A 7687-nucleotide genomic window follows, 5' to 3' on the forward strand; every position below is an offset into this window, starting at 1 on the left:
TCAAGAATCAATCTTTAATCATAAAAATCACACTTCCCCTTCATCAATATCTTACCAACTTGAGCATGAAACATGAAGATTTTTATACTAAATGAAAGAGAATTTCATGTATGTTATTTTATCCTTAATAACCTAACTTAAAATTCTAGTAAAAATGGACCAAAAATTAAAAACAAAGCTTCTCACCTTGTCTACGGGTTTCAGCAGCTTGCTGGATGAGAGAAGAGTTCACGATGATTCTAAAAAAAACAAATCTCCAATTATTTACCTTTAAAACTAATTAAATGATTTTTTATTCCTTTTGGGCCAAATACTAAAATTACCCTTAATAAATCTTGAAAATTACCAAATGTCATTGTATTATCTTCCATTAAAATATTCTTTGGTCAAATATGATACAACTTGACTTTGACTTTCAAAATTGGCCATGCAATTTTCAAAAATTGCATTTTAGTCACTAAAATTTTACTGTTTCGGTCAAATCTGAAAAATTAGAAAGTTCTGAGCCAAACCTCTATGATCTAAAATATTAAAATAATATTTACCACCATTTTCTAACATCCTTCAAATTCTTGTAAAATTTCGATTCGATCCGAATATTCAATTTCAATATCGAACTTTACTACTTTATACCTTTTAACATATATCTCGTACAAAAAAATTTGATTCCCACTAAAAATCTCTGTTTTAATCCAAACTGTTCATTTACAGGCTAAAATATATAAACTTTTAAAAATTACAAATTTCGGTCCCTATACTTTTCAAAATTTATACTTTGGCCATTAAACTTTCAAAACTTACATTTTAGTCACTGATAAAAATTTGGGGTATTACAATTCCTCCCCCTTAAATAAAATGTGTCCTCGAATTTTCCTTATGTATTTACATATCTGCATTAAACATATGAGGAAAAAAATTTCTTCATATCTTCTTCTCGTTCCTAAGTTGATTCATTAACTTTATGATTCCGCCAAAGAACTTTTACCAATGGAATCGTCTTATTTTTGAGTTCTTTGAATCCATGTGCTAAAATCTTTACTGGCTCCTCTTCATATGATAAATCTGGTTGAATCTCAATTTCCTCTGGTGTAATCACATGTGAAGGATCTGATCGATATCTTCGAAGCATCGATACATGAAATACATTATGAGTCTTGTCCATCTCTGGAGGTAACGTCAACTGATAAGCTACTGGTCCAACTCTCGTTACAATCTCGTATGGTCCAATAAATCTTGGACTCAATTTTCCTTTTCTTCAAAATCTCATAATCTTTTTCCAATGTGACACTTTAAGAAATACCTTATCACTTACTTAATATTCAGTCTCTTTTCTTTTTAAATCAATATAAGATTTCTGTCTATCGGCTACTATCTTGAGATTATCTTGAATTACCTTCACTTTGTCTTCCACCTCCTTAATTAGATCTGGACCAATTACATCTCGATCCTTTAATTCATACCAATTTAGTGGTGTTCGACATTTTTTTTCCATATAATGCTTCAAAATGAGCCATTTTGATACTTGATTGATAATTGTTGTTATAAGCGAATTCTGCTAAAGGCAAATACTTTTCCCATGATCCTTTGAAATCAATAACACATGCCCTTAGCATGTCTTCAAGTATCTGAATAGTTTGCTCAGACTGACCATCTGTCTGAGGATGATAAGTTGTGCTAAAACTTAATCGAGTTCCCAAAGCCTCATGCAAAGACTTCCAAAATCTTGAAGTGAATCTCGAATCTCTGTCTGAAACTATCGATATGGGTACTCCGTGAAGTCGTACTATTTCTCTGATATATAACTTAGCATACTTGTTCATAGAATAATCTTCTCGAATTGGGATAAAGTGTGTTGTGTTTGTCAATCTATCCACTATCACCTAGATTGAATCTTTCTTATTGGGTGTTAAAGGTAAACCTATTACAAAATCCATGGTAACTCGTTCCCATTTCCACTGAGGAATGGAGATAGGTTGCAACAACCCTGAAGGCACTTGGTGTTCTACTTTTACCTGCTGACAGGTTAGACATTTAGAAACAAACTCAGTGATATCTCTTTTCATACCTGCCCACCAATACCGACTCTTTAAATCTTGATACATTTTATTTCTTCCTGGATGCATAGTCAAAGGACTATAATGAGTTTTAGAAAGAATATCTTTCTTCAGTTCTTCTTCATCTGGTATGCAAATTCGATTACGATAATACAAACATCCATCAGACTTAATTTCAAAATCAATCATTTCTCCCTTCTTTGGTTGCTCCATTCTATCTAGATACTTCTTATATTTATTCTGAAGATCCTTGATTCGATCTACTAGGGTAGGTCTCAATCGCAATTCTACAACCAATGCACCATTTTCTTCTATTGGTAGTTGTGCATCTAATGCTCTCATAGTAGCAAAGTTTTTTCGGCTAAGTGCGTCAGCTACCACATTAGCCTTCCCAGGATGATAATCAATAATCACATCATAGTCTTTGAGAAGTTCAATCCATCTCTTTTTTGTCTTAGATTTAACTCTTTCTGAGTGAACAAATATTTTAAACTCTTATGATCTGTATAAATGTAGCATCACTACAGCTGCTAGCTCCAAATCCTGTGTAGGATAATTTTGTTCGTGTTCCTTTAACTGCCTTGAAGCATAGGCTACCACTTTACCTTCTTGCATTAGAACACATCCCAAACCATTATGGGACGCATCACTGTAGATTACATAATCTTTTCCTGACTCTAGTTGCACTAACACCAGGGCCTGTATCAGAATCTTTTTAAGAATATCAAATCTTTCTTGACACTTTTTAGTCCATACAAATGGTACATCCTTTCAAAGTAACTTGATAAGTGGAGATGCAATTATTGAAAAATTCTTCACAAATCTCCGATAATATCCAGTTAATCCCAAGAAACTTTGAACTTCCGAAACATTTTGAGGAGGTTTCCACTCCACTATTGCTTGCACCTTCTTAGGATCTACTCTAATTCCTTCTGCTGAAATCACATGTCCTAGAAAGACGACCTCTGACAGCCAAAATTCACATTTTGACAATTTAACATATAACTTTTTATCTCACAACGTATGTAGGACGATACGGAGATGTGTGTCATGCTCCTCCTTAGTCTTAGAATACACCAAAATATCATCAATGAACACAACCACAAATTGATCCAAATACGGCTGAAATACCCGATTCATCAAATCCATAAATGATGCTGGCGCATTGGTCAGTCCAAATGGCATCACAACAAACTCATAATGACCATATCGAGTTCTGAAAGTCATCTTGGGAATATATTCCTCCTTTATCTTTAGCTGATGATACCCTGACCGAAGATCGGTCTTCGAAAATACTGAAGCACCCTTGAGCTGATCAAACATATCATCGATCCTTGGAAGAGGGTATTTATTCTTCACTGTCACCTTATTCAGTTTACGATAATCAATACATAATCTCATTGATCAATCTTTCTTTTTAACAAAAAATACCAGTGCACCCAATGGAGATACACTCGGTCTAATAAAATCTCGATCAAGTAGCTCTTGTAATTGCGCCTTTAATTCTCTGAGTTCCGTTGGAACCATCCTATACGGAGCCATTGAAATAGGTGTAGTGCCTGGGAAAATATCAATTTTAAACTCTACTTCTCGATCAAGAGATAATCCAGGTAATTTATCAGGAAATACATATGAAAATTCTAAAACTATCGGAATATCTTCCAATTGAATTTTAGATGTTCGGGTATCAATCGCATTTGCTAAGAAAACTGTACAATTATTTTCATCATTTTCATTGTTGTCACTGCTAATATCACATTGGGCAAAGATTTTGATTTTTCTCCAGTTACTATTATCTCGATACCCTTTATATCCTTTATAAACAATCGCTTCATGCTACAGTCAATTCCAACCATAATGTCGAGATAACCAATCCATGCCTAATATAATTTCAAACTCGTCAAATGGTAACTCCAAAAGATTCTCCGGGAATACAACCCCTTGAATCTTTATCGGACAATTTCTACTAATATGTATAACTCTAGCATTATGGCCTAGTGGATTTATAGCTATTATACCACTATTAATGGGTTCTAACAGAATATTCTTATTTTTAACTAATTTCGAACTAACATAGGAATGCGTAGAACCCGAATCAATCAAAACAAATGTAGGTTCATTATAAAGATAGAAAATACCACCTTCAGATTTATTTTGGTACCGATAAACGAATACCTCGACCTAGTTTAGACTGAAATAAGGATGACTCTCCTAATCTTTTAGCTTGGCATCCCGCTCTATAATATAACTCTCATTTGTGTCATTTTCAAATCTTTTGCTTTATTCACCACTTCTTGAAAAGTAGTCAAATTTGCAGTCAACAACAGTTCCCTAAGTCTAGGACGGAGACCTCGAATAAATTTATGACATATGTCTCTTTCAGTGGGAACCATCTCGATATATTTCTTCTGAAATACCTCTAAGAAAAACCCCTAAGTGATCTGATCTAGAGGAACATGTGTCGTTACGTTCGTCCACCACATACGAGTCTGGCCTCGTAACAATAAAACTATTACATCCAATCTTTCATCATCAAAATTGTGAAGACTGACAAACAATATTTTTGCATCATTCAACCATATATATGCCACTACTAAGCCTTCGTTTGCTCCCCCTTTAAATTCTAAAGCTCCTAAACTTTTTAATTCTTTTGGAACTGATATTACCGAAACTGGATGAGGAGATGGAGAAAGTAGAGTTGCTGCAGCTGGATGATATCGAACCAGAATAACATCTAGAACTTGCAAAAACTTTTGTTGATCTCGAGCCGACACCCCCTGATGTGCCTGTGCTTCCTGTCATTGAGGTATTCACTCTACCTCGTTACTACTCCCACTACCAGTTTCCTCTGGAACCTCTTATTCGGTGGCCCCTTTTATATCTTCCGAACCCGACATCTAAACTAAATCACAAATTTATGTTAGTAAGAAGTAACATCATAAATAAAATCATCAGACCATACCATATCAGTAATTTCAACATCCTAGTGGCATGTACATATTTGTGACATAATATAGACTCGGTTTAGGCCAAAAATTGGCTAAACATGTAGCTCTGATATCAATAAATGTAACACCCTTAACTAGTATACGTCTCGATATACGAGTCAAAGATGCCACATCAACTTAAAAACATTTATTGAACTGAAATGACATAAAAATTCGTTTCTTTTAAAAAACACTCATATTCTAACTTTAAAAATCTATTTTTAAAGTATACCTCAACTTAAAATTTATTTATTTGTTACAGGAAAATAAATTTATTTGTTAATCAGAAATTTTACTAAATCATGTCTTTTCGTGAAATCATTTAAAAACATAATAATGTAATATAATCTTTTCATGCATATATACTGATAAAACTAAACTAAGTAAAAATAAACTAAAATAGTTCTAGTTTAGTATTACAGATTATTTAAAATAAATACGATAAATAAAAACTATTGACATAATGATACATGCCACTACTAGTCAAAAGAAACTTCAATGATGTCTTACTGATACTGGTATTATAGATGATCTGCATATGATGCTTGAAAGGCTTCTCATAAGATGTTTGTATCTCAATCAGACCCTACGCATGAAAATCATCACGCACTAAGTATAACTTAGTGAGGCAGTAATACTAAAGGTGAGAACAAATAAATAAAGTATTAACATATATATAAATTTATAAAAGAAATAAAATAAACAAACTTTCATAATTTCAAACCGGATATCTCATGCCGAACTTTATCAGAAACCTGAAAAGAATCATCTAATGATTTTCACAAAATCATAATAAATCAGATCAGACAGAATAATCAATCTATATTATTTTGTAATCAGTCACTTTTCAAAACTTTCTTATTTCATTTTTATAGCCCAAAATATATTTTAAGAGAAAACAAGGCACGTGAGTTAGACGAGTGTGCACAATAAAGATCTCAGATCATCAGAGTCGGAACAGATAAGAACACACAATGCTATCACATCGAAAATAACAATATGCACACAAAGTGCATTCAGATCAGAATATATATACTAGTGTACACTCCGGTACACCACAATATATCAAAATCAGAACGGATAATCACTCCACCTCATGGCATGCCAATTGTACCTTTGACTCTCAATATAACATACAATGAGCTTTCATTTCATTTCGTAATCATTTGATAAACATCATATCTGAATCAAAAATATATTTAATTCACATTCGTAAAATGTGATATGGGCAGTTCATACCTAAAATCATTCATAAAACTTATTAAAAATATTATGGATATAATTCCATAATCAAAACATAATTCATATCTTTGAAATAAACAAGGTGAGGTTGACTTATCGCAAGTCATCCTCGATCAAAATAATTAAATAAATAAATTGTACTCTCCTTTGCCTCACTACAGAACTTGTATATAATAATCCTAGTCACGAGCTTTGTCATTTCCTTTTGAATCGTTCGGATTGCTAGATTTAACGTAGTCTGACAATACCAAATTATAACACAAAAATTGTTCTAACTACATATTAGTATCGTACTAATATAAGCTCATTTTAACATTTGAAAATCTATAAAATAAAATCAATAACTAAATCGATATAAACCAAACTCATAACTCCATTATAACTTCAAACTTATCGAAACACTTATTCAATTCTATAAATAACTATTCCCAACATGATTCTTCAACTTTTACCAATTATGAAATCAACCCACTTATTTTAAATTATTTCTAGAATTCAACTCAAATTTTCCTTTAATTTATAATGGTCCTTCACCATTATGATAATTGTATATTAATTACTAAAATTCTAGTACTTGAATAAAATACCCAAATCGATTCTTCAATATTCAAAACATTATAAATTTCAACCCAAACTTTCCTAAACTTTTGATTTTCAACACTTAACTTTATAAATTTGTAATTCAACCTCAACTCAATATTTAATTCAAAATTCAACATACTAATAAATTTTCCAGCATTCGATAATTTACTCAAACAATACTTCTTCATTTAAGAACTTGCAAACAAGTCCACAAAGTTTTGGAACCTTTTGAATTCCACCATCTAATCATTAAAATGAATTCTTTTAGAATTCTTCTCAACATTTCCAATTTATTAAAAATGGTCTCTTGTCATTTAACTTCAATTCCAAGCATCCAAAAATATACTCAACATTTAAACATCACTCTTCATCTTCTAATCCATTTCAACTTAAATTCTAAAATTTCCATATTCATACAACTTGCACTACTTTTAAAGAATCAGTATTTTGTATTGATATAAACACTGGAATTTAATTCCGTTTCTTCCGTTGAAAACTAGACTCGAATACAAATCTATCCATATAAAGAACGCTTCCTAATTCTTTCTGTACAATGTATGGTGAATTTTCAAATTTGATCGACATAATCTGTTTTGTGCAGAATCTGCTGCCCGTTTTTCTGATCTTTCATTGGTTAAAAATTCATATCTTTTTTGCCTATACCTTGAAATTGATCCCTGTTCATTTTAAAAAAAACTTGATTGATATAAGAACACAATATATAAAAATCACCTCCAAATAATATTTATAGAATTTCTAGTGAATTTTCAAACTCACTTCCAGATTTGAAAATCTAAACTGTTTTCATTAATTTGCATCCTT

This window comes from Hibiscus syriacus, unplaced genomic scaffold (genome assembly GCF_006381635.1).
Source record: "Hibiscus syriacus cultivar Baekdansim isolate YM2019G1 unplaced genomic scaffold, ASM638163v2 tig00111022_pilon, whole genome shotgun sequence".
NCBI lineage: Eukaryota > Viridiplantae > Streptophyta > Magnoliopsida > Malvales > Malvaceae > Hibiscus > Hibiscus syriacus.